Source organism: Canis aureus, chromosome 4 (assembly GCF_053574225.1).
Source record: "Canis aureus isolate CA01 chromosome 4, VMU_Caureus_v.1.0, whole genome shotgun sequence".
In the NCBI taxonomy this organism is placed as follows: Eukaryota; Metazoa; Chordata; class Mammalia; order Carnivora; family Canidae; genus Canis; species Canis aureus.
The window spans coordinates 88,506,498-88,533,281 of NC_135614.1; the positions used below are offsets into that span (position 1 = coordinate 88,506,498).

At 54.0% G+C, this 26,784-nt stretch overlaps 1 protein-coding gene across 6 annotated transcripts in view; it reads left to right on the forward strand.

Annotated features, from left to right (window-relative positions):
- The window catches only part of MYO10 (myosin X), a 195,832-nt gene that overhangs the window by 38,156 nt on the left and 130,892 nt on the right, over positions 1-26,784 (forward strand). Inside the window, exon 1 of one of the 6 annotated variants that reach the window (XM_077896395.1) lies at positions 4,581-4,600. The exons of the other annotated variants lie outside the window; for them this stretch is intronic. The gene's annotated coding sequence lies outside the window, so the exon portion shown is untranslated. Of the gene's footprint in view, positions 1-4,580; positions 4,601-26,784 lie in introns of those variants that run through there. 6 annotated transcript variants of the gene reach the window in all.

Sequence of the window (26,784 nt, forward strand, 5' to 3'; positions counted from 1 at the left end):
AAACACACCCCAATGTGTGGGGCGCACGCGTGTCCAGGAGGACCTCACAATCGCTGCTCTTTGTGAATTGGGCTCCGTACCGCTTAACATCTGCAGTCTCCCGGTGCGGGGACAGCGTGGGTGGGGGTCCCTGTGAGAGCCAGGTCCGCGGGCCCCCTAGCCGGGCTGTGTGTCCGCCCAGTTGGTCAACTGAGGAGGCTCCTTTGGTAGGGGGATAATCCCCTGGTTCTGGATCCCAGTTCTTTTTTTTTTTTAAGACCTTATTCATGAGGCAGAGATGCAGGCAGAGGGAGAAGCAGTTCCCTGTGGGGACCCGATGCGGGACTCGATCCCAGGACCCCGGGGTCACGCCCTGGGCCGAAGGCGGACGCTCCACCGCGGAGCCACCCAGGTGCCCCCTGGCTCCCGGTTCCTTAATGTACCATAAAAGCTGTGTCACTGAAAATCAAAAAGGTGGATCCAGAAACTAGCTCACTGGTTATATCTGGGCGCTTGTCAAAGGAGGCGGCGTCTCCCTTTGATTAAGGCACCTGATTTTAATGTCACAAACGGGTCCGTTTTTCAGAGGCACGTAGCAACACTTAAGACCCAAAGAGAGGCGATGTCACACGCCCGGATTCAAAGCTCAGGGTCTCCGAACCTGCAGGTTTTGCTGAGAACAGAACCTCCTGGGCGGGTGTCGCGCAGCGTAAGGCACAGGTGCTCCCTGGCTATCAGGCCTCAGCACAGCTCGCCCACTGGGCACCTTTCTCGTTTCTGGGCTCAGTAAACAGCGACGCTCCTGGGCTGTCTGGCCCATGCGGTAATCGTCTTTCTCGGGCCTCGCTCAGCATCACAACCTCTGGTTCCGTCCACGTTGCAAATGGCAAGATCGCTCCTCTCTGGCGGCCGGGCCGAGCTCATGGTGCGCACAGCGCGGCGTCTTTCTCCGTCTGCCTGCGGAGAGCGCGGCTCCTGCCCCCGTCTGGCTCTCGTGGGCACTGCCGCTGCGAACACTGGGGTGCAGGTGCCCCTTCGGGTCACTGCTTCTGTATCTTTGGGGTAAATCCCTAGTAGTGCAGTTGCTGGGTCCTGTAGTTGCAGGAAAATAGTATTTAAACAATGGACCCGACTTGTTATGACTTCTGTTCCTGAAAATGTTGTGCCATAGATTTTCAGTGGACTTTTCTTTTTTTTTATTGACTTGTTTTTTAATCCCAAAGATAATTCTTTTTAACTTTCCCTCCACCTCTTTTTAAAAACTACGGTAAAAACGCATGACTTCAAACTTAACCCTTTGTAAGTGTCTATGTAAGTAGCCTTAAGTATCTTCGTACTGCTGTCCCAGGGACCTCTAGACATTTTTCTTTTTCTTTTTTTTTTCTTTTTTTTAGTTTTTCATCTTGTGATCCTGAGACTCTCAACCTACCAAACAGTTCCCCATATCTCCTCCCACCAGTTCTTGGTAACCATTTTTCTACGCTCTGATTTTGATTACTTTAGATACTTTGTGTGCAAGGGAGGGATCACTCACACAGTAGCTGTCCTTTTTTAGTGGTTGGCTTATTTCACTTGACGTATTGTCCTTAAGGGTTTTTTTTTTTTTCATTTTTATCTTCTTTAAGAATTTATTTATCCATGAGAGACACACAGAGGCAGAGACCCAGGCAGAGGGAGAAGCAGGCTCCACGCAGGGAGCCCAATGCAGGACTCGATCCCAGGACCCTGGGGTCACGCCCTGGGCCCAAGGCAGATGCTCAACCGCTGAGCCACCCCGGGGCCCCTGTCCTTGAGGTTCTAAGATGCTTTCCATTCTGATCTCATGACGCTTTGCCCAGCAGAGGCTAACGTGGCAGCGCCAGCCCTTGGGTGCTACCATGTAGGACACGGGGTCTGGACCCTATGCCACGTGAAGCCATTTCCGGCCCCAGCTAACCAACAGCTCCGTGCGCAGAGGTGGAGCGGGGTGGCCAGGGCGGCAGTTGTGCTCGCTGTTGACAGCACGTAGGGATTGCGGGCTGACAGTCAACCGACCCAGAATGACCTGCACTTGAACGTGAAGGCAGGCCCCACTGTGACATCTCCCCTTCCAGCGGTCACCGAATACTTGGTCTTGGGTTGTCCACGCTGTCATCCGGCGTATGATGAGCTTGGAGATTTGTATGGGAATTATAGGGCTGACGGTACAGGAGGAGTGAGACAAGACGGAAAGACTTGGAGTCAGATTTGGCTCAAGAACTGATGGTGGCCGGGGGACTCGAGTGTCCTTCCTCCTTGACCTTCCTCATCTTCTCACATCACAAGCTCACTGCGGAGCCGTGGGGGGCGTTCACAGAGGAGTAGGGGAAGCTCTGGTGCTGGTCCGCAGGACAGGAGCAGCCACTCTGTAATAGGGCAGCAGCAGATTGTAGAAGGAATCGGGGTCAAAGATACCGGAGCATGGCCTTGTCCTCATTAAGCCTCTCTATGGCGACTCTTCAAGGTCTCCTTTGAACTCAGTTTATTAAAGAGCATAAAGAAATCCGTGTGGGAAAGGAGGGGGGAGTGAAGAGGTATTGTTTAATGGGTACAGCTTGGGGACATTTCTGGAGGTGGACGGTGGTAATGGTTGCAGGACAGTGTCCATGTGCTTTAATGCCACTGAACTATATGCTTAAAGTGGCACATTTTTTTTTTACCTTTTGTACATTTTACTATGATTAAAAAAAATCAGTGTTTGAGGTCACATGATAACTGGTAAAAGCTGTCAAACGGGTATTTTTTTTGCATTTAAAAAAATAATTCAAGGGACACCCTGGGGGGTTCAGTCATGATCTATGGGGTCCTGGGTTCGAGCCCACGTCGGGCTCTATGCTCAGTGCGGGGCCTGCATCTCCCTCTCCCTCTGCCTGCCGCTCCCCCTGCTTGTGCGCACAGGCTCGCTCTCTGTGTCACATAAAATCTAAAAATAAAAAAAATTCTGGTGACATTTTTGTTAGGAAAAAGTGACCTCTCAAAGAAACAGAAAAGCTCATGAAACTGTTAGTTTGCCCCCATTTGAGAGCTGCGTGCCCCTAACGTCACATGAGGCCCTGGGGGTCTCGTTCAGGTGCGGATTCGGATTGGCGGGTCTGGGGTGGGGCCTGCGAGTCTGCATTTCCCACGCGCTCCCCGAGAGGTCACAGCCACATCTGGGGCGTGAGGGTGGAGAGGATGCCTGGGAAGCGCCTCGGGTGGTGGTGCCCACAGTAAGAGCCGAGGCCCCCCCGGGACCCCCAGGACCCCCGGTCGCAGGGCTGTGGAGGACGCAGAAGTGGGAGGAGGGCCGGCGGTGACGCTACAGCCTTCCCCGGCCCTCCGAAGCCCTCCGGCCTCCTGCCCTGTGCCCCCCCTTCCTGCACCCACCTCGCGAGTGCGCCCGGGGGCTGCCGCCTGCAGCCGAAGGACGCCCCGTGAGCAGAAAGCAGCATCGATGTCCCGTTTCGGGCTGGAAGCCAAGCAGGGCCGTGTGTAACTCAAATCCTAACGCGGGACCTCAGGGACGCCGGGTGGGCAGGACACAAGTGTGTGTTTTTTGTGAGAGCACCGAAGGGCGCGTTCTCTGATTTCACTCCGGCTCTGAGAATTTTGCGTGTGCACTCAGCTGGGTTGGGGCCTTTTTTTTTTTTCTTTCTTTTTTTTTTCTTTGCCAGGGAGATAGTTTTACTGTGAACTTAAAATTCCATTCCGCACTAAAATTCAAACTACCGTAGGTTGGTCCGGGGAATAGAGGACCGAAACGTTCCCATTTGATTTACAATTTGTGCTCTGCTCGCCGTGGAGTATTTGCAGATGGAAAAAGAAGTGTGCAAGAGACACACTAACACAGTTTGTTGAAGACTTGGCGGCCTGCGGAGGACACAGCTCCTGGGCGGGTCCGCGCTTGCCCTGAAAGTTAGTAGGAGACACGTGTTGTTTTATTGCGCTTCGTTTTACGGAGCTTTGCAGACACTGCCTTTTGTTTGGTTGGTTTTTGCTTTTTTTTTTTTTTTTTTTTTTTTTTTTAACAAGAGTTGAAGGTTTGTGACGGGCCTGCTGGAACAAGATGCCGGTGACGTTGTTCCAACAGCATTTGCTCACTTTGTGTCTCTGTGTCACGTGTTGGTAATTCTTGCAGTATTTTCAACTTTTTCATTTTATTTGTTAGGGTGATCAGTGATTATGATTCCTTTGAAAGCTCAGATGGCTGTTAGCCTTTTTTTAGCAGTATTTGTTAATCAAGGTACTTGCATTGATTTTTTTTTTTTTTTAGGTATTATTGTTGCACATTTAATAGATGACAGTGTAAATGTGACTTTTAGATGCACTGGGAAACCCGAAAAAATTCATCTGAGTTGCTTGATTGCGAGGGTGTGCAACAGAAGCTGCAGCTTTTCCGAGGTGCGCCGCCTGTGCATGGGCGTCTCTTGGACACTAAGCTGCAGACCCACGTTGGAGGAGCACCACCGCTCTGCAGGGCACGGTGTGGCTAGGAGAGCGAGCCCTGGGAGTGGAAGACGGGTCCCACGCGAGAACAGAAGTGCAAGATTGGTCTTTTCCAGAACATTCCTGAGGTGCTCGGGCAGTCACGATGGCCCCCGTTGGGAGCCTTGTAAATTGAGTCGTAAGTTCTAAATCAGATTTTTCACGTTGAGAGTGAGCTCTTCTCTTTTCTGAGAGGAGCTTCATTGGATTGCTTGGAGACAGCTTACAGTGGTATCGACTCACCTGTGTTTTAGGGGGTAGTTGGTCAACTTGGCCCAGTAAACTTTTTTTTTAATGTTTTATTTATTTATTCATGAGAGACACACAGAGAGAGGCAGAGATACAGGCGGAGGGAGAAACAGGCTCCATGCAGGGAGCCCGACATGGGACTTGATCCGGGGACCCCGGGACCAAGTCCTGGGCCAAAGGCAGGCACCAAACCACTGAGCCACCCAGGGATCCCCGGCCCAGTAAACTTAAGTCAGTTACCCTCTGCAGGGATTCTGTAGGGTTTTGCTTGTTTGTTTGCGTGATCTCTCTACGGGGTCTTGAGAAATATTCTCGTGGCTGGGGATTTAATCACCCCAGTTACAAGTACATGCCCTCCTCCTCTCCCTTCTCTGTTTATTTGCTTGCAAAACAAGTGTGATTAGATTTGGGTTTAAAAGTTACTGTTAAAAAAAAGTTAAAAAAAAAAAAAGTTACTGTTCTCATTTGGTCGATTCACGAGGAGGCCACTGATTGCTGCTACGGTCAGGCGTCCCCACGCGGCGGGCGAGGCAGGCGCCCTCCAGCCCGGCAGGGGACACGCGGCTTCCTGACAGCCACCCCTCCCGGCTCCAACCTTTATGGTTTGACCTTCCGGTGCTGACTTGTTGGGATTAATAACGTGGGTCCAATTTTGTAAAACTTGAGAATGGATTAGTAGTGATTTGTTGTTGTTGTTGTTGCATTTTGGGGTCATTTTCTCACACTTTCTATGCTGCCCGGCTGTATTTCTTCGTGGCTTTGCCTTCCCTTTGTGCCCGCCCCCCGCCCCCCGCCCCCATGCCGTTCTGTGTCCCTGGCATGTCGTGGGCCGGTCACCGCCACGTGTGTGTCCCCGGGGCTGCCGTGGGCGGCGGGCGCTCTGTGGGCTTGCTCCGGGGCATCGGCTTGGCCCCGCTGTTAGCAGGAAGTGGTGGCTCCGAGCTACTTGATCAGACTTAAAGTTTTTGTCTGAAAGGAAGCTGGGGCGCAGCGGGGTGCAGTGGGCCCCGCGGGCTCGGGAGTGGGCCGTGTCGGGGTTCCATGCCTGCACGCCGGGTCCTGGCGAGACGGGTGTCCCTGCCAGTGCTCCGGGTACGCGGGTCCCCGGGCCCTCGCGGCGTGGGAGGGCGGGGGGAGACCAGCAGGGAGAGATCTTCAGTTTAGGAAGGTGGGGACAGCATTCCCGGTGCCCAGCAGCGTCCCCAGGGCGCCGAGTCTCGGGGCCAGGCTCCAGGACGACAGGACACCTGCTCTCGCACAGCTGGCCTGGACGTAATTCCCTGGCCTTTGGGGTTGTTTTTTTTTTTCTTTTTTTTCTTTATTTATTCATGAGAAACAGAGAGAGAGAGAGAGAGAGAGAGAGGGGCAGAGGCATAGGCAGAGGGAGAAGCAGGCTCCATGCTGGGAGCCCGACATGGGACTCGATCCTGGGGCCCCGGGTCACGCCCTGGGCCGAAGGCGGTGCTAAACCGCTGAGCCCCCGGGCTGCCCTGTGTTGTTTATTCTAGCGCATTCTCAGTTTTTTAATTTCCTTTTTTGTAAAGATGAACATTCTCATTAATGCACACGCATGGGGGCAAATCTTAGTCGTTTAGTCTTCAGAACAAAACAGCCACGGAGCATGTATACTTTCGCCCCCCCAGCGCCTCGGGCCGCAGGCGTCCCTCCAACGGCAACGCTGCCCCAGCCGAGTGACTGCGGGCCTGCGTGCACCTGCCACCTGCGCGACTGCCACCTCTCTAGGCGTCCAGCGCTCGGTCCCACAGTTCCAGATGGTTCCGCCCACGAACGTGCCCCAGCCCCCCGCGGGGCTGTGTTAGTTTACTGATGCGTCTAGGACTTCAAGATAGAGTGAAAGATTGCGTTTTCCACGCGGCTGGGAGGAGCCACCTGGCAGTTTTCTGCGGCCACTGGAGAGGCCGGGCCTGCCCCGAGCCCACCTGGCTCCCCCCGGGCCGGGGCCCTTGTGTGTGCGCGTCTGCCCACAGCTGTGACGGGTCGTGACATTTGCATCCTTTTCGGGGTTTCCGTTTTCTCCGGGTGTCTGGACGATTTGCTGTGCTGGGTCTCTGCGGCGAACGTCCAGGTCTGAGTCGAAAGAGAAATGAATGGATGTACAGGGTTTTGTTGTTGTTGTTTTGTTTTGCTTTTGTTTTTGTGGAACTGGAGTTTGGGTTTTCCTATATCATCCTGTGTGTGTGTGTGTGTGTGTGTGTGTGTGTTGTAAATACACATAACATGAAATTGACCATTTTAACTATTTTTAAGTCTGTAGTTTAGTGGCATCATTCACTACGTTAACTACGTGTGAGGTTACCACACGTGGATGGTGCTGCCCGGCTCCTCCCCTTCTCAAACGGCAGGTGTGCACACACTCATCCAAAAGTAAGGGGACAGAGCGTCACACTGGGGACAAGTGACAGAGGATTTTGAAAAATCAGACACGTTGGCTTGTTTGGTGGAAGCGCCAGCTCGGGTCCATCTGTGCTTCCTGGAAGCCCCTGTAATCACAGCACAGCAGCTGTATTAGTCAGCCCTGAGCTGGGAAACTCGGCTTTTCCCACATTTTGCTGTTTTATCCTGGAAATACCCCTCTCTGAGTTCCTGAACACCCGTCCACAGGGTTTCTTAGAATTCTGTATCCCGGAGACTGAACACCACTGGGATTTCCATTCCAGGCTTGCTTTGGAGACCAGTTTGTCCAAAGTGCTTGGTTTTGAGTTAGAGGATGTTTTCATGCTCTGAAAGCCACGTGGGTCTTACTCTCTAGACCTCTTCCAGGAATTTGGTTTGGCATCGTGTGGCTCAAAGATGGAAAGTCAGATGTTTCCATTAATTTTCACTCTGAGACTACGGGGGAAGAAAAAATTTAAAAAGTCTGCTTGTCCCTTAGTGCACCTCGCTCCAGAAAGACAACGTGCGTCTCTGCAGCACGGGCGCGTGGTAGATTTTGCTCGCTAGTGTACATTTTCGCGTTTTGGAACCTGAGATGGTCACCCGGCCACTCGGACGTGTACCCGGGGCCGGGAGATGCGTTCTGAGGGCCGTGGGCCGTGTCGGGTGTTGCCGACCTCAGCCTGCAGAGAGTGCGCGCTGCTCCCGGGCACCCACCGGTAAGACGGAGGACCTGCTCCCTGGGGCCCGCCCCCCTGCACCCGGACAGGACCTGCTCCCTGGGGCCCGCCCCCCTGCACCCGGACAGGACCTGCTCCCTGGGGCCCGCCCCCCTGCACCCGGACAGGGCCTGCTCCCTGGGGCCCGCCCCCCTGCACCCGGACAGGGCCTGCTCCCTGGGGCCCGCCCCCCTGCACCCGGACAGGGCCTGCTCCCTGGGGCCCGCCCCCCTGCACCCGGACAGGGCCTGCTCCCTGGGGCCCGCCCCCCTGCACCCGGACAGGGCCTGCTCCCTGGGGCCCGCCGCCCCTGCACCCGGACAGGGCCTGCTCCCTGGGGCCCGGCCCCCTGCACCCGGACAGGGCCTGCTCCCTGGGGCCCGCCCCCCCTGCACCCGGACAGGGCCTGCTCCCTGGGGCCCGGCCCCCTGCACCCGGACAGGGCCTGCTCCCTGGGGCCCGGCCCCCTGCACCCGGACAGGGCCTGCTCCCTGGGGCCCGCCCCCCCTGCACCCGGACAGGGCCTGCTCCCTGGGGCCCGCCCCCCCTGCACCCGGACAGGGCCTGCTCCCTGGGGCCCGGCCCCCTGCACCCGGACAGGGCCTGCTCCCTGGGGCCTGGCCCCCTGTACCCGGACAGGGCCTGCTCCCTGGGGCCCGCCCCCCCTGCACCCGGACAGGGCCTGCTCCCTGGGGCCCGGCCCCCTGCACCTGGACAGGGCCTGCTCCCTGGGGCCCGGCCCCCTGCACCCGGACAGGGCCTGCTCCCTGGGGCCCGCCCCCCTGCACCCGGACAGGGCCTGCTCCCTGGGGCTTGGCCCCCTGCACCCGGACAGGGCCTGCTCCCTGGGGCCCGGCCCCCTGCACCCGGACAGGGCCTGCTCCCTGGGGCCCGGCCCCCTGCACCCGGACAGGGCCTGCTCCCTGGGGCCCGCCTCCCTGCACCCGGACAGGGCCTGCTCCCTGGGGCCCGCCTCCCTGCACCCGGACAGGGCCTGCTCCCTGGGGCCCGGCCCCCTGCACCTGGAGGCGAATCCAGCTGAGGTGGACCTAGAATCCAGTTTACTTCTGACTCTTTGAGACCGCGGCTTCTTCCATAGCCCCTTTGGACTGAACAGCGGGGCCGCACCTGGGCCGGGCCCACCCCTGGCCCAGTAGACAGCTGGCCAGGGGACTGGGTGCTGTTGGCCCCGATTTATTTACCAGCCCCAGCGAGGCTCCAGCTCAACACGCTCTCCGCCTGTGAACACTTCTGCAGGAGAAAGCACGGAGCTGCGCCGTGGGTCCTGACCTTCTGGCCTGTCCTCCTGTGGGGGCCACATTGTTGGCCTTTGCCTGTCCTCCCCGTGGGCATCCCTCAACTGTGGCCCCTTGGTCCTCGGCATTGAGCCGCCTCTTCCCGCCCGTGGGCTTCGTCTCTGTACCCCCGCCCACCTCTGTGGGCCCGCGGCTCACTCATCCTCAGTAGACTCGGGGATTCCAGGCTCCGCTTCCAGGTGGCACCCTGAGCCTGCGCCGCGCCGTCCCCAGGGCGGGTGTACCGTCCTCCACAGCTGGTGTGCAGGCGGGAGGAGAAGGCTTGCGATTTAGTGCCTTCGATCCCGTCGTTACGTCCGGTCTTGAGGTTAGCTTAGCAAATGGAGCCGTGCATACTCCGAGGTAAGCAGGTGCGATCTTGCATTCTTGCTTCCCGTGAATGCTGCAAATCGTCAACTGATTAATCTTGTGTGCGGAGCTCAGACGAGGTCGCAATTTATGACTGGGAGACGTAAATAGAAAACAGGAAGTCAAAGCTAGATTTTTTTTTTTTTTTGAATTTTGGAGGCTTAAATCAATCCTGTGTATCATGATATCGTTTTATGAAAAATGTATGTAAAGATCTTGTTTGGGAACAAAACGATTCGCAAATTATCTACAGGAATTAGACATGACACCATGTAGTGCCGGGTGTAATTTCAGTAGAAAAAGCAGAGGCGGTTTGTTAAAACGAAGCCAGGTGGTTGTCTGTTTGGGACTGAGTTGCATTCCATTCCCAAAATCCATTTACAGGCCTGTTACTTGGAACCAGTTTTCCCAAAGACTCCGTGATCGACGTGGGGGTTGAGTGCCCGATGGTGCATGGAGCCCGGTGCCTGCAGTGCACCGAGATGGGGGCCACACGGAAGCCTGCTGTGGCCCGATCCCCACGGAAGCGTGTTTGCAGCTTTCCAGCCCAGGGTGCTGTGTGCGGGGGTCAGGGCCTCACGTTCTTTCCGTGATCAGCTCCCTGGCGAGTGGCGGAAAGGAGGCACCCGATGTCTGGGCCGTGTCCGCAGTGGGGTTGGCATGAGGGACGGGCAGGCTGCTTCTGACGCATCCTTGTTGACCCTGGCTGCCTCCCCTGACGCCCGGGAAGCCCTCGGCCCTGCCCCTTGGCCCTGCCCCTCGGCCACGGCGTCTGGATCCTGGATGGGACTCGGGCCCAGCTACGTTTCTAAAAAGCTGCCCGGGCGCCTTGGCTAACGTGCCGCCGGGGTCAGAGCTGCTTCGTAGAGTCAATGAGCGTCTCTCAAAATATTAAAAATTGTTTAAAAAGGGGGTACCTCGGGGACTCAGGTGGTGATGTGGCCGCCTCTTGATTTTGGCTCAGGTCGTGGTCTTGGGGTCCTGGGATCGAGCCCCGAGTTGGGCTCCACGGTCAGCGGGGATCTGCCTGAGATCCTCGCCCTCTGCTTTTCATCAGTGGTTCTCTGAAACGTCTCTCGTGTCCGTGTTACACCTGCTTAAAGCTCCCTTGCTCGTGGGTGCACACTCTCTCAAATAAACCTTTTTAAACATTTGTTTAAAAAAGCACACCTTTTGCTGGGCGCCTGGGTGGCTCAGTCGGTTAAGAGTCAGACTCTTGATTTCCGCTCAGGTGTGATCTCAGGCCCTGGGATCGAGCCCCGTGTTGGGTTCGTGCAGGGCGTGCAGTCTGCCCCTCCTTGATCGCACATGCTCTCTCTCTAGAAAATAAAAATACCAAAAAAGCCACAGCCTTTTGAAAATGCTAGTAAAAAAAAAAAAGAGAGAGAGAAAATGCTAGTAACCTGTGATTGCTCAGCCTTGGTTTTTCCCACATGCAACTTGGTTCCTGAGCTTCTTTTCCTCGGCGATTCTCTGAAACGTCTGTCGTGTCCGCGTTATATTTGCTTACAGCCCCTTCTGTTTGTCCACCTTTTCTCCCTGTGGGGAGAACCCACAGGCCCTTGCTCTTCCCACCTCTCTCGGCCTCTCACGTTGGACCCTCCATTAGGGTGGGGCTTTCAACGTCCCAAACTCATGAGCAGTGTTCCTCCGTGTGCGGGTCTCTGACGAGCTACTTCACGGTCTTTAGGGCCCTTGTTAACCACGTGGGCTCCCTTCTGTGAAGATGGCCCTGGGATCTGTGGCTCAGTAAGGTTCCCACCTGATTTGATTGGCCTCGACATGAGAGCACCATTGACTCGTGGGCCCGTCGATGTGAGATAAATTGGAGAGGCCTTGTCCTCGCCCTTCTGACCTGGTCTCACTTGCTGTTTGCAAGTGCCCTGTGGGGTCGGGGGCTCCGGGGAGGGGCCGGCCCTCCTGATGGCGTGAACCTCATCTTCCCCTTCTCCCTCACACTCGGTCCCCCCTGCCTTCTGCTTCTGTGTCTGGAACGGAGCCCAGTGTTTGCCGTCCTCTCCCTCCAGCTGCAGATACTGGGAAGGTTCTTCTAATTTGTTAGTGGAGAAATCCCAGTGGTAAAGCAGCTTCCTGAAATCCCCTAATCAAGTTTGTGCACAGAGACCCTCAGCAATGGTCTTTGAGTTCAAACAATTCAATTAGGTTGTATTGGTTTTGTTTTTTGTTTTTATTTATTTATTTTTATTTTGTTTGGTTTGGTTGTATTGGTTTCTGAGGAAAACCATACCTGTTCCTCTTTCAAGAGAGAGAGGGCGGTGGGTGAAGGCGGTCTCCCCTGGAAGGGGCTCCTTCCCCCATTTCTCCAGCAGTGCACCTGCCGTCATGCCCGGAAAGACCCCACCTGGGCTGGATGGGGTGGGGGAACAAGGAAAGAAGGGATGGGGAGATCCCAAGCGGCGGCTGCCCCACATTCAGGGGGAAGGGGGGCTTTTGCCCAGTGGAGACCTATTCTAGTAACTTCCACGTAAGGAGGGGCTGTTTCCTAAAACAGCAGTGAAAGTGTGAGCTTCCAGCTTCCGCTTCAGGCCGATCGTGCTGCCTCCAGAGGTGAGAAGGCCGACTCCGTGCGCTCCTGAGGGGTCTTGCTGGTGGGGGGACAGCCGTGCCCTTTCTCAGGTACTGGGAATGTTCGGTATGTCCTTGTGGTTCGCCGAGCTGTGTATTTTACTTCGTGCCAAGTAAACCTGAGTTTTTAAAAATAACCCCCAGCCTGTGCGAAGGCAGCTGTTTGTGTTGAAATCCAGCTGTCAACACACGGCGGACCTCAGAGCTGATGGTGTGACTGCAGCGGTGAGCGGCACAGCCCGTGTCTCCCGCCTGGGTGCGTACGGTCTACAAGCTAAGAGGGGCTTTGACATTTTTTTTAATGTTTGGAAACCCCAAAGGAAGAGTATTTTATGGCACGTGAAAATGGCGTGAAATTCAAATACGATGGAGCTGTATGGACTGCGTTGACCCACCAGGTAGGACTGCCTCCCCAGGACGCTGCCACGGGACGGGGCAAGAAGCCGGTCGTATTCGCCCTCTGGTCCTTTACAGAAGACATTTGTCGGCCCCCATCTAAGGGACCGTTTTCCCCAGTGACTCCTGCTGGGGGTATTGAGTGCCAAGGGGCTCTCTTGGTTCCCAGCCCCGGCTGGTGGGGTGTGCATGGGACTCACTTGAGGGGCTGCCCGCTGAGATTCCAGGGCCCCCACCCATGCCCGGGGAGGGGGCGGGCTCTCTGGGACGGGGCCCGGGAACCCGGATTTGCAACCAGCCAGCAGGAGGCTGTGTGCTGTGAGCCCCGAGATCCATTAGTGATCAAGCCTCGTGGGGTGGAAACTCCTTGCCCAAGGGGATAGAGGGCATCGTGACAAAACCCGTATTTGCTGCTGCCTGTCGGGCGGGGGCTCTGGGACCTGAACAGCCCTGGAACATCAGACTGTACCCGCCCCCCTCCCCACCGGGGGCTCGTGAAGCCACCGGGTCCTGCCTTCCCGCAGGGCTTCTGGCTCAGCGAGCCTCGAGGGGGGCCTGGGAATCGGCGTTTCTGACGAGCTCCCAGCTGCTGCTGGCGCTGCTCGTCCGGGGCCCCACTTAGAGAACTGGTCTGTAGGGCTTGTCGGGGCTCTGTGTACACGCTGTTGGGTTTTTTTTTAATCCGTGTTCTAAATAAAAGCATCTAATACACAGTCTTCTCCCCAAAACATGTTGTTTAAAAGCACAGATGGTCACTCACACTGCCCAAGTACCTTTTCCGACTGCGGCCTCCATAAAGGAATCCGTGAAAGGTGTCTTGTCAAAAAACAAGACGAGCTTAGTTTTAAATACCGACACCTGTCAATGGTTCAGTCTGTTCGCGGCTATTTTGGGGTAGAAGGGGGAGCGGTCCCCGAAGAGCCGCCCCCGGGCACGGCATAAATAAGAAAGGCCGAGTGTCGTGGGTTAATTATACCCCAGCACGTGTCCACGGAAGGTACACTCCTGGCAGTTCTGCAGAAAATGAGGGGCTTGTGCTCAGAGGCGACTTTCGGGAGTTACTCTGCAAGTTTTGACGCCTGATGCCTGTTTTAATTTTGAAGAACAGTTCACTTGTCAGCTTGCCCTCGGCTGTGCCGGGCAAAGCGGAGCCTGTGTTTGCTATGTGAGGGGCCAGGGCAGGAGGGACAGTGATTCTGTGTTTGGAAGCTGTGGTTAGAACCAAGCTTTTGATAGTCGGCTCTATTTAACGTCCTAATAATCCCACTGTCCACGGCGCCCTGGCCTAGGGAACACGGGGCCGGGGACCAGGGGGAGACTGGGACGAGGATAAGTCCAGCCGGGTGTGTTGGGTGCAAAACGTAAAGAAGGGCTCGGTCGGGCCATGCTGCAGGTGCATGCCCGCCCCACCGGGGTCGGTCTCTAAACGGTTTTGCCCTGGCCCTCGCCCAGCCCTGGCCAGAAGCCGGGCTCCCTAGGACCAGAGGCCCCCTGTAGACCCAGGCTCCCCTCTCCCCTTTCCTTTCCTGGCATGACTCCGTCTGAACGGTCCTACTTTGATGTGTTTCACTCTCCGTTTCCGTCCGTCTGTCTTAGGGAATGGGTTTAAAATCAAATGACTTGGGCAGCCCCGGTGGTGCAGCGGTTTAGTGCCGCCTGCAGCCCGCGGCGTGATCCTGGAGTCCTGGGATCGAGTCCCACATCAGGCTCCCTGCATGGAGCCTGCTTCTCCCTCTGCCTGTGTCTCTGCCTCTCTCTCTAGCTGTGTCTCTACGAATAAATAAATAAAATCTTTAAAAAAAATTCTACTCTGCTCTAAAAAAAAAAAAAAAATCAAATGACTTCAGCACCCACTGCAGTTGTGTAATAGGATGATAGGATGGATATTTATGAATTTTTGAAAGGGGGAAAAAAACCCACCCCCAAAGGATTTCCTAGATGAAGACTGTATAGCAGGCGTGTGCGGTCTCCCCTAAGACTACAACGTGGCCGTCGCACACGCAGCAGCACGTGGGCTCTATCAAAGCTCCAAGTGCATGGCTTCATCTCAGAGGCTCAAGCTGGTCTTTGATCTGGCTCCTCTTCAGGTATTTGAATAGTTCTCGTAATGATTTTTAAGTGACTTAATGGTATTTTTAAGCCTCGCACGGACGGAGAGTAGCCGGCCCTTGAGGTCTCTAGTGTTTCTGTCTTCTGGAATGCCCTTCTGTTCTGAAATGCATCCACCTTCCTGCCGTGCCGGAGGTCTCAGGGCCGTTCGAGCATCTGTTTTCGTTCTTGCAAAGGCAGCTGATGACAGATGTTTGTGGGGTGACGCTGAGAAACCTCCGCTCTGTGACAAAGGGCTGGAGCATATGCTGTCCCGATCCGGAAGCTTTTGTGACAAAGGACTCTGAAGGGATCAGGCCTCTGGGGAATGTTGCCCGCAGGCCTTTGTAAAGGGCAGAGCCGGTCCCATTAACTAATTTCCCTCCCTGAGCAGTGATAAACCAGGGAGGTGAAGATAGCAGGTTCTTCAACTTTAGCATTTTTTTTTCTGATTTTTAAAAAATGCTCATGATTAAAATTTGAAGGTGGTTCATTTTTAACAGGCTTTATGTGTCGCCCCTACCCCCATCCACACCCCCTTCCTCAAAAGGACTTGCCTTGGCAAACAGTACGGGGGCCTCGTGAACATTAGATGGCAGCACCCGGATCCCCAAACCTGCTTTGGGGGGCTCCTATTTAGGACCTTCTCTGCACCCGTGTAGAGACGTACATAGGCTGGAGAAAAGAATCCCCGCGTGTTGAGGAAAGTCATATACTCCGAAGGATCGTTACTGGCTCGCTTGCTGTCCTCCACGGAGATTTTGCACATGTTCCTTTTAGCTAAAGGAGCAAGAGCGACTGTAGCCGCAGGTTAGCACCTAGGGCAAGGGATGGTTAGTTAATGACCCCCATCCTGCTTTTCCTCCCAGCAGCTGAGTTGCGGTATGAGTCGCCCCCCGAACCATCCACCCGTTTGGAGGGTACTGTTCGGTGGCTTCCGTTACACCCGCAGAGCTGTGCAGCCATCGCCACGGCCCGCTGTGGAACGTTCCGGTTACCCCCCCAAAAGCGGCTGTGCGCCCCCTCCCCAAGGCCCCACCCCTAGGCGGCTGCCTGCTGTCCCGGGGGATCCCTGGAAGCGGAATCACACAACAGGGAATCCTCGGTGACGACTCCGTGCGCTCGGCGTGTGTTCAGCGCCGAGGCGCGTGCCAGCCTCCGCTCGTCTTCACTGCGGGGTAACACCCCACGGTACGCGTGTGCCACGTTTCACGGAACAGGAATAGCCCTTGAAAACTAAGCAGAAGAGACCAACGCAAAAGAGAAAGGACGGCCAGCCTTGTAAAGCCACCTTTCATATGGTTTATAATGGGTCACGCTTGAGATGTTTCCGTGAGTAAGGACGACATGTGGGCCCGTAAGCTTGGGGTCAGAATATGTAAAAGCAGTGACATAAGTCTTCTAGGCATTAAAAAAAAAAAAAGTTGAGACTTCCTGTCTGATGCTATTTCTAGTAACAGTCTCCTATCTGAAAATAGGTGGTGTTTTTCCAAAGTTGTGGGTGGGATTGAAAGCTCCCTAAGGCCTCGAGGAACGGGTTCTACAGGAGCAGCCCGGGAAGTGGGTTAGGAGCTGGGAGGAGGTCATGGGTTCCTTGAAGCGGATGGGATGCTTGCGTAGATGGTGCGACTAGCTGTCCTTCCCCACGGGGGGAGCCGGTGGCCCAGGGAGGCCACGCTGACCTCAGAGCTCCAACGACAGCAGAGCAGCCGACGACTCCGCCTCCGGGAGGAATAGTTGGCCTCCCACCACCTGGAAAAGGAGTAACGCTGTGGATTCTAGAGCCGAGGATTGCCGGGGTCTTCCCCCTCCTTCGGTCTAAGCAGGCAATGATGGTCACGAATATTTCCTTGTACGGGTGCGGCGGTTGGCCTCCCTGAGGCACAGGTGAGAGTCACTCCGGACCGCGTGGACATCTGGCGATGCCACAGAAGCGGGGCAGCTTTTAAAGAGACAAGATGTACCCTTAAGAGGTCACCGTTGGCGCTGAGTGTTCTCTAGTGGAAGGCCGAGATTCCCTAAGTGGGGTCCACAGCCCTCGCCCCCCGCGGGGGCAGGTTACCGCCGATCCTTGGCTCTTCTCGACAACTGTGCGGCGGAGGCTTTGGAGGAATTCCTGGAGGAGATGCCAGGGAGGCCCACCGGGGCCTGGTGGGGAGCAGGGCTGTGTGCGTCTCCTCGTTTTGTCGGGTCATTTTGTGTGTGAGTGGCTTGGCCTAGAGGCTTCCATCCAAGTCACGTGAGGGCAAAAGCAGAAGCACCGGAGCCTCATTTGGTCCTGCGCGGCCGCCTCCTGTGGGTGGGTGACCGGCCTGCAGCCTGATAGGAAGGACCCGGAGCAGGTGAGGCCGGGCGGCGAGCGACTCATGGCCAGACTCCCAAAACCTGCTAAGAGATCCCATCAAGGTCAAAAGCCAGGGGCAAAATGGCGAGTTATTTTTGGGTACCTGCTGTCCACCCTCGTGGACCCACACACTTAGGATAAAACTGAAAAGGAGACCCAATGAAGGAGTTGATTTCAGGTCCAAGGAGAGGGAAGCTGTCTCTCTACACCCAGGATTAAGCCCCCGTACGTGATCGTTCACAGCACGTGTGTGACCAGAGGCTGCACTTTCTGTTACTTCGTGACTTTAACTTACGCCTTTTGAACGTGGTTGGTTGTTTAAGACTCGGTTGTGATAGGGCCCGCTCACCCGTCTGTAAGTCCTGCGCCCTCCACCCACCCTAACCAATGATGACCGAGTCTTCTCTGATTTCATCAACCTGATGAACCAGTAATATCATGTGTTTTGTCTGTTGGTACTTCTATTTTTTTTTCTACGTTTACATTATTTGGTTGGATCTTCCCAATGCACCCAATTCAGCAAATAAGAGAGAAATTGCACTCACTAGTTGTGCAAATCTGAAGAGTCTCCGAGGGTCCCTGCCTCTCGTCCCTGTGAGCGCTGAAACGCGCTGCGGATGTGCTGCATGAGCCTGGCATTTATAGAATTCCCAGTGGTGTGTATTTTCAATGGATTGATCCCATTTTGATCCTATAACAAATGGGACTTCAAATCTCCAATTTCTGAAAAGTCCTTTGTAAAGATCTGCTTGTTACAACTTCTCTGTCGCATAGATGGAAGCAATCTGGGGAGGCCGGCAGTCCCTGGGATCTGACTTCCCGGGGGTAAAACAAAGCTAGGCGGCCGGGGGTGAGATTCTTGGCCTAGAGGCTTCCATCCTTTATGTACAACTTTTTCTTAAAAAGTGTGAAACCGCACAGGGCGGAGAAAAAGGTCCCGGAAAGTAACAGCTGCTTTCTCATTCTCCTCTTGCAAGACTTCCGGTTGGGAAACGTAAAATCGACCCCAAGGCAGATGAAAGCTTTCATGCTGGCTACTATTTTAATTAAAAGCCATTCTGGGACCCCTGAGTGGCTCAATGGTTGAGCATCTGCCTTTGGCCCAGGGTGTGACCCTGGGGTCCCGGGATCGAGTCCCACGTCGGGCTCCCTGCATGGAGCCTGCTTCTCCCTCTGTCTGGGTCTCTGCCTCCCTCTCTCTCTCTGTGTGTCTCTCATGAATAAATAAATAAAAATCTTAAAAAAAAAATTCTTACTCGCCTAAAAGCATTCCTCTTCATCTTACAGAAATTCCAGGCTCGAATTTGCCGTGAGGATCAGACTTAGTACGCAGTCCAGAGGGTCCTCCTCTCGGTCACTTTGTGAGAAGAAGGTGTAAGCCACGGGGCGCTGGGTGCCTTCGTCTTGCTGCTCCGCGAGACCGCAGACACGGCTTTTGTGTTTAGGTGAAGGCAGATGTGCGAGCCTGCCGTCTTAATTTCTCCTGCGTGCTTGGCGTATATTTTTTTTAGCTGCTTGGGGATGTTGGGAAGATTTCAGACCACGTTGTGGGAGAACAAAGTAAGTTGGTGGCGTGTTCTTTTTCACCGCTAAGTTGACTAACCCGAGTATTTTGTGAACGAGTGTCCTCTGAAATAAGTACATTTGTTTCACAACATTTGGATGTTTCTCTAAATTTGTTGTTGATCTGGGTTTTTGGAGTGTTTTGTTTTTACTTAGCCAGATGTTTACCTTATGTCTGAATCCTGCAACTGTGATTTGGCTTCAGCACACATAGGAAGAGAATGTCAGACCCTGAAATATTTTGCTGTTAATGTATTATGGAATGGTTTCCCCTCCCAACCATAAAACCCTGCAGTAATCTCTAAATGGGGGACACATGGGTGGCTCCGTGGTTCAGCATCTGCCTTTGGCTCAGGGTGTGATCCTGGAGTCCTGGGATGGAGTGCCGCATCGGGCTCCCTGCATGGAGCCTGCTCCTCCCACTGCCTGGGTCTCTGCCTCTCTGCATCTCTCATGAATAAGTAAATGAAATTTATGTTTCAAAACAAAACAAAACAAAATTTCTAAATGTATCTTCCTAAGTAATGTGACTTTTTTTTTTTTTTTTTTTTGGTGCTGTGCTTTTATAGTCTACCTTTTATATTCTAGTGGCATAAAGACCATGGTTAATACAGATTTAGTCATACCTGACTTTTATGTGAATCTATCACTCAGGACGATGCCTAGAAGCTGTCTTTTGAGTGTATTTTTAGTTACCTTTGGAAAAGCCATTACGTTTAAAAAAAACAAAAAACAAAAAAACCACACACACCAGGTGGGGCAGGGGATGAGATGACTGATGGCCGGCAGCAGATTAGGCTGTAGCAATCCATAGATGCGTACAGCAGGCAGATTATGGGCTGCGGCTATTTCTCACTTATCCAAATGACAGGAGAAAAATGCTTTAAACATAATTCAGATAAGACTGTCAGGACTGCTTTTTTAGTTCCTATTATTTTAATCTTTCTGAGTGATACTTGTTTTTCCAAATGTAGCTGAAAATACCCCTAAGGAATGCTGACGCCCTAGGCACAGCTCAAGGGGAGGCATCGTCCATACCCTCTAGGACTTCTATTTAAGCACCGTGGCCTCCTATGGCAGTTGGCTCCAGTAACGGTGGTGATGCTGCCCGTGTAGACACCAGCCTCTCGGGTTGTGTGGCAGAGGGACCGGCCCTTCTCTCGGTGGCTGGTGGGTGTCAGCCCCAGGTGTGTCACTAGTGGTAGTGTCAGCTACGAGGGCTTCCCAAAGGCTTGACGCCTTCTAAATGATGTTGGGAGCAGTAGGCGGGGGCTTTGGCCGAGTCCAGTTTGGGAAAAGCTCTGTTATTTCTCAGAAATTAAGAGCACACATTGAATCTTAATTTCTACAGTAAAGAAATGTCTCTTTGCTTAATAATATTCCCCAGCAGCAAGAGAAGCCATGGGGCAAATTAATGCCCATTAACAGGCCTTCATTTTAAGAAATGCTGACTCAGATGTTTTGTGTGTGTGTGTGTGTGTGTGTGTGTGTGTTTCTTTTGTTTTGTTTTTTGTGGTTGCCACTTTCATTTGGGTGCTTATCAGCATGAATCACCTAATAGCAGTCTTGTCTTTAGGATAGGAGTCCTCTACAAGTACCGTTTGAGTGTTTTCCTATTTAAAAAAAAAACTTTAGAAGTGTGTTTGATTATTGTCTTTTTCTTGGCCTCTGCGTTCCGTGAGGGTGGAGGCCGTGTTAACTTTGTTCGTCTGTGTCCCCCCAGCACCTCCCAGGATATCGCCACCTAACAGGTGTTCAGTAAATATTGAGTGGCTGAGGGAATGAAGATGGGCTGTGTTCTAGGCTGCGTGCATTTCCTATCCTATCACAGCAGAAGGGACTCAGCCGTGTGGAGGGCGGTGATTTATCTTAAGTGGCCTGAAGAGGTGCATCTCAGAGATTAAATAGGACTCTGGTGACAAAGACAGCAGGACCCCAGCTCTCACCGCTGCCGACGGAGTAACTTTGGACAGTTACATAACGTGAACCATCCGTTGTCTCACCTGTGACCTGGCGATGGCGATACTCACCGTTCAGGGTTTGAAGAGGGGGGCACTCGTGGTTAGTGATCTGTCGGCATCGTGTCTATTAGCACCTGTCATGCATTAGGAAGTGTCATCCCAAGGCTGGCCCTGTTGCATAAGCATCTTCCCCACCTCTCAGCCCCAGCTGGCGGGTTACCAAGCTGTCTGGCCATCCAGCTTCTTGTCCTGTTTTAGCTACTCTGACAGCAAAGAAGTGAGATGATGGTTGGCGCTGGCAGGTGGGGGTGAGACCTCTGCTCTTTCAGCATGACCAAAATCCAGAAGAATTTTCTACGGTCATGGATTCTCTGGAGCCCGGTGTTCGCCTTCGTGCTTGGGTGTGGGAAGGGAGGAAGAAAAGGGATCTGGGAGGTTCTAGAACAAACCGTCTCACACCCAGCAGTGACTGTCGCCCTTCAGCGCTTTCGTGCTGGTTTTCGGTGTTGCGAAAAGCTTGGTGTGAACAAACCACCCAAATCCTCTTTGGTTTCATGACACTTAAAGATAGTAATGTTATAATTAGTTCTCCAGGAGCTTGTGTTTCTGTTTGGCCTTGTTTTACTTTGAAAACAAATCACCAGTCCAGTCCACACACGGTTTGCCACAGTCCGTCTGTTTCTGGTGTTTCTCATCAACCTGGCTGCCGTGGCGACGGGATGGTGGTTCCCAGGCCTTGGGACGCCGGCATCCAGAGATTCTAGACCAGCACCGTTATCCCGTCTCTTATATGGTCAGGTAAGGGCATTGGGATAACTCTTGCCATTATTTTAAATCTAAAAGACATTTTTTTTTTTTTAAGTGGGCTCTTGGTGTGGACCTGAACACAGGGCTTGAACTCACGACGCTAAGATCGACTCCTGAGCTGAAGTCAGGAGTCAGGCCCCACAATTTTAACACATCGAGAGTGGGGAAGATGTAATCTCAGAATAAAGGACAATTGTTTAAAGGGAAGAAACTAAGCTTTATGAAAACCTGGTTCCATTGTCTTCAATTTCTCACTTGGCTACTGAAAATCTGCAGCCCCAGGTATGAATTTGGAAGTCCCAGGGCACCTGGGTGGCTCATTGGGTTGAACGTCTGCCTTTTGATCTCAGAATCTAAATTCAAGCCCCGTGTTGGGCTCCATGCTGGGCACGGAGCCTACTTTAAAAAATATTAAGAAAATTTAAAAAAAAAATTGGAAGTTCCTACTACAGTTGAATTCAACAATGGGAATCTTTTCCTAACAGAAAATGCAGTCCCTGCTTCTGGCTTATACCTCCTGGACCTGGTCTTCGGGAGAAAGCTGGGTCTGGAGTTGGCATTTTAAATTACTCTCGTTCCTGTTGTTTAAAGATGAGGTTTGATTATTTTTATATGTCTAGTTAAGGCTTCAGTTATATGTTTTGGTGGGATCATTAACACAGTTATATTCCAAAAAAATACATATCTGGAATCCCTCTGCTTCAGACAAGATCTTACTGGAAAGCCTACGGGTTGTACAGACTGTATAAGGAGGGGTGCGCCCAAGTGGCCCCTCCAGTTCTTAGCTGGGGTTTCCCTGAACCTCGGAGTTTTGCAGACCTTGATTTGAGGGCCCTTGAGAAGGAGCGGGTCGACGTAGCGCGTGTTCTTGATGTTGCCGTGATCTTCACCTAACCTCACAGTCGCATGGACCCAGTTGGAACGACAAAAATTAGAATACACAGAACTTAAATTAGTGGTCGGCTATAGGTTCTTTTCCTTCTCAAAAAAACACCGAGACATTCGGTTCTCGTGGATTAACCTAATGAAAAGATCAACTGAGGTTTTTTTTTTTTTTTTTTAATTAAAGATTTTATTTATTCATGAGAGACACAGAGAGGCAGAGACACAGGCAGAGGGAGAAGCAGGCTCCCCGCATGGAGGTTGGTGTGGGACTCGATCCTGGGACCCTGGGGTCACACTGTGGGCCAAAGGCAAACCACTGAGCCTCCAGAGACCCCTGGGCTTGGTCTTTAAACAGTCCCCTTATCATAATTCTTTTTATAACTGTGTATTTGTCCTTTTTGATTGTGGTTATAGAGAGAGTGAAGAGCCCATTAGGCCAGTTTCTGGAGAAAGTGTAGCGGGTCCGTCGTGGCCCCTTGGACATCCCCTTTATTTTCAGGCATCACTGTTGTCTGCTCCCCTCACCTCACCTAGGGGTGCCCTGGAGATGAGAACAGACCGCACGGAAGGGAAAGGTCTGTGTGAAGGTGTGACGTGGGCCCGACCGCATGGAATGCCGCTCCTCTGAGGTTTGTGAGGAGCTCAGAGCCCAGCTGGTCGACCTTGAGTCCGAGCAGGCATTCTCTCATCAAAAAGAAGTGGCTAAAATTGTTTGGAAGCCAATTGCTTCCGGGTAGTAGGATTTGAAGGAGATGCGGGGGAAAATAAGACAGAGAAAGGCCCAGAGCTCCCCAGGCCAGCTGAGGGGAGGGGGCGGTGGGGAGGAAGGGAGTGGGCTCGGCCAGGTGTCCGGGGCTGGCTTAGGAGGGCCCACTTTCCCCCTCTTGTGCGTCTGTCATTCTTGTGTGTTGGGATAGAGTGCTGCAGAGCACCGTGGGTTTGTATTTGAAGCTCTTATGTAACCCTGTAATTATTATTTATTGGTGTCCTCGCTCAGCCTGCCCAGCCTAACCTGTGCAAACCAGTTTTGAGGCTATTAACGAATTCAGGAGACCTACCAGCTTTTTGGTTGAGCATTAACATCCTGGTTTTCGTGTCGGCACTTTTCACCTCCTTTAAAAAACAAAATCTGCCTGTGATTTTACCCATCGCCGTGTGTCTGGTGCGTCAGACGAGAGTCCAGGTGCTTAGCATGGAGGCAGGTTGAAAACACTGCTCATTTTAATTTGATGTGTGGCGATGGGCCGGCAAGGGTGACTTTCCAAAATACCTAAAAAGCCAAAAAATATTTAAAAAGTTAGATAAGGGAGTTTTTAGGACCTTATGCAAACGGATGAGACACCAGGTCTTGAGCCCCGGGAGCATCACACGCACCAGCGGCGCCCAGGCCTGCGCTTCCACCACAGCCCGGCGTGTCCGCGGCAGGCCCTTTGGCAAGGACTGTGTGGCCCTGGTTTTCTCATTATGCGTTTAGGATTAGAAGAGCCCCCCGCCCGAGCCCAGGGGCAGGCAGGCCGCGCAGATCCGGATCGCCGCTCGCTGGTTAGCAGTGCTCGGAACAGCAGGCCTGGGGTCTGCTCGTATCACCGAAGTATCGGGGCTGCCGTGGGAGGTGGCTTCCCTGGTGGCCGTGGCCTCCCGCCGCCTGGGGCCCTGCGCCTCTCGTAGGGCATCTCCTGAGGGTGGCCTCAGGGTCACGGCCCGGGTGCCCCGTCCCTCCCTGGGGTGTCTCTGCTCCTTGTCTCCGGTCTCCCTCTGCCCGGGCCCTGGCACCTGCCAGGTGTGGAGTCAGCGCGTGCTGAGCAGGGGGGCTTCAGGCGACAGGCGGCCCGTCTCCGTCACACCTCGGAACAGGCCGCAGTCATCGAAGCGGCGACAGGTGTGCCGACAGGTTGCCTCGAAGTGGCGACAGGTGTGCGGACAGGTTTCCCAAGGCGCGTTACGGGTGAGGGGCTCCGTGCTGGGCGGCGGATGCTGAGGGCCTGGTCCCTCGGAAACCCGGGACATGCTCGCCCGCCGCGAACAGCAGCCACCCCCCCCCCCAAGAAAAGACGAGGCTCACGGCTTCCGAGATGGGGGGCTCTTCGTGTCCGTACAGATCCCGCGCTGACATGTGCCCGAGCAGCTAAAGCAAAACCACCACCGAGGCCTCTGAGGAGCCCGAGCCTGGAACAATGAGACGGGGACGGAGAGAGCGCGGGCCTTGTTATTAGACACACGGGGAGGCTGGTTAGTGGAAACCAGGCGGGCATGGAAGTCACGCCTAGTGCTGGAGGGTTCCAGGGGGACGTGCTTTGTGGGCGCCCGGGGTCCTCCCGGCGGTCCCCAGCCGCAGCGGCTCCTCCGCTCGGAGGGCTGTGCAGCTCCCCTGACGTAGCCGTAGATCCACACTCTTCAAATGGGAACTGGCCTCCGGCTCTGCTGTTCCAGGCTCGCCCAGGCATAATTTAGAAGGTATTTGGAGGGGGCACCCTCCCCCTGGGGGGCTCAGCAGGTGAGCGTCTGCCTTCAGCCCAGGGCGTGACCCCGGGGTCCCAGGATCGAGTCCCGCGTCGGGCTCCCTGCAGGGACCCTGCTTCTCCCTCTGCCTGTGTCTCTGCCTCTCTCTTTGTCTCTCATGAATAAATAAATAAAATCTTAAAAAAAAAAAAAAAGGGACCTGGAGAGAGGCAAAGTTCGGTGTTAGTACAAGGTAAAGACATTTTAAGCTGTTTTTCTAAAATCCGGAAAACCCATCTGACTACTGGGTCCTAGCCTGCTTCCCAGAATTGTTTGCATTGTTAATAAATTTGTCCTGACCTTTTGTACAGAAATACTGTCTCCATTTTAATAGGCTTAGCTCGACCCACACAATGATCACCTGTAATATCTCAGTGCCTCTGACACACGGTGAAAAGACTTCCAGCTGAATTCGCTTGAAAACGGGCATTGATTCTGAATAGACTTTTCTCTGAGTCTGTCTTCGGGGTTATGTGAGCAGCTTCTACACCTTTTAAGTCTCTTTTATTTTCTCAGATACCCTTCCCTGTGTTGAATCTTGTTTTCTGCCCCCATACATTCTTTTTTTAATTCTATTTGTAGCAGCAGGCATTTTTTTTTAACAGAATAAAAATCTTTATTTTTATTTTTTTACATTTGTTTCTATTTAAATTCGACTTGTCACCATATAGTATAACCCCCAGGGCTCATCCCGTCAAGTGCCCCCCTCAGTGCCTGTCGCCCAGTCACCCCAGCCCCCTGCCCACCTCCCCTTCTGCAGCCCTTTGTGTGTTTCCCAGAGTTAGGAGTCGCTCATGGTTTGTCTCCCTAATTTTTCTCAGTTTCCCTCCTTTCCCCTATAATCCCTTTCACTATTTCTTATATCCCCGTATGAGTGAGACCATGTGATTGTCCTTCTCCGATGGACTGACTTCACTCGGCATCATCCCCTCCAGTTCCATCCACGTCGAAGCACATGGTGGGGATCCGTCCTTTCCGATGGCTGAGTCATATTCCATCGTATACACAGACCACATTTCTTTATCGTTTCTTCTTTCGATGGACCCCGAGGCTCCTTCCACAGTTGGCAGCCAGACACTTCAAATAAGGCCTTGTATGCAACTTTGGCCTCAATAGCACCTTCTCTGAAGACAGGTAAACATTTTCAGCATTTGATTTCGATCCCAGCGTGCGGGTAGCCGCTCGGTTCCTGGGGGTGGTCGGTACTAAATCATTTTTCATGAGGGCTCGAAAGAACAGAAGGAAGGTCACGTGTTGCTGGTGAGCCGTGACTCCGAGTCTCGGGGGGCAGGTGTGCGGGAGCCCTTCTGCGTGAGGCTGTCACGCGGCGATGAGAGCAGAAAACCGTCGGCAGGAACCTGGCCAGGGGCGCCCAGGCCTTGCTGCGCTGTGTCCACTCCGTTCCTCTCTTACCTGGCTGCCTCCCTCCCGCGCTCATCCTCCCTTGTGCACTGGCCTTGCAGGTAAAACACGCAGAGAGCCTCTGAGGACCGTGAGGAAGGGGCTTGCGGAGGAGGGGGCGCGGCGGTATAGGGGGCCTGAGTGCAGGTCCTCCGGGAGGTGTGGGAGGTGAGGGGCTTGCTCAAGCACTGAAGCTGGTGCCGGCCCTCCGGACCCCCTCGTAGCTTTTCTGCGGCCCGACAGGGACTCCTAAGCCAGCCCAGCACACGTCCCGAAGCGGGCGGTGGTTCCCCGGGTGTGCGGGTAGCGTGCTGGGCTGTCGCCGGCCAGGGCTGAGGGTCTCCGGTGCCCTGAGCCGGCCCCCCTTGTGCCCCACGCCACTGCCCTCGCCGATCGCCCCAACCCGGTTTACTGACCCCACCCCACACCTCCACCCAGTCACAGCCACCGCGAGGGGCCCCGGGGCTCGTCCATGGTTCTGCTGGTGGCTCCTCACCCTCGGGCTGGAGGTTGAGTGCCCCCAGCTCTAGCCTCAGCCTGGCACTCGTCCTGGGTCCTCCACGCCGGCCCGGCCCCTCCTTTGGGTGCTGCATGGGGCTCTGCACTCTAACGAGGTGTTTGGGGAAACTCGGTTCAAAAAGCAAGGTAACGGGGCACCTGGTGGCGTCAGTCCATGGAGCATGTGGCTCTTGACCACAGGGTTGAGTTCAAGGAACCATGTTGGGTGTCGAGATGACTTGAGAGTCTCTCTATAAAAAGTGGGGACG